Source organism: Pelodiscus sinensis, chromosome Z (assembly GCF_052426305.1).
Source record: "Pelodiscus sinensis isolate ZL-2025 chromosome Z, ASM5242630v1, whole genome shotgun sequence".
NCBI lineage: Eukaryota > Metazoa > Chordata > Testudines > Trionychidae > Pelodiscus > Pelodiscus sinensis.
In genome coordinates this window covers 34,572,375-34,572,794 of record NC_143085.1, presented here as the reverse complement: position 1 = coordinate 34,572,794, position 420 = coordinate 34,572,375, and positions in this window count along the sequence as shown.

Here is a 420-nt window from a genome sequence, read left to right as displayed (position 1 = left end):
TAGGACCACAAAGGTCTTCTTCCTGAAAAGGAACATTCTTTGGGATTAGTGGCTCAGATTCAATTCTCCCCTAAATCATGAGGAGCTGTACTTGGTCTTGTATCTATGGGCTCGGTCTGCAGTTCTTACCCAACCCTAACTCCCCCTGAAGTCAGTGGGGCTACGTCTAGACTGGCATGATTTTCCGCAAATGCTTTAACGGAAAAGATTTTCCATTAAAAGCATTTGCGGAAAAGAGCATCTAGATTGGCACAGACGCTTTTCCACAAAAGCACTTTTTGTGGAAAAGCGTCTGTGCCAATCTAGACGCAGTTTTGCGAAAGAAAGCCTCGATTGCCATTTTCACGATCGGGGCTTTTTTGTGCAAAACAATACCGCGTTGTCTACACTTTTGCCCGAACGGGAGCAGCAAAGCATTTC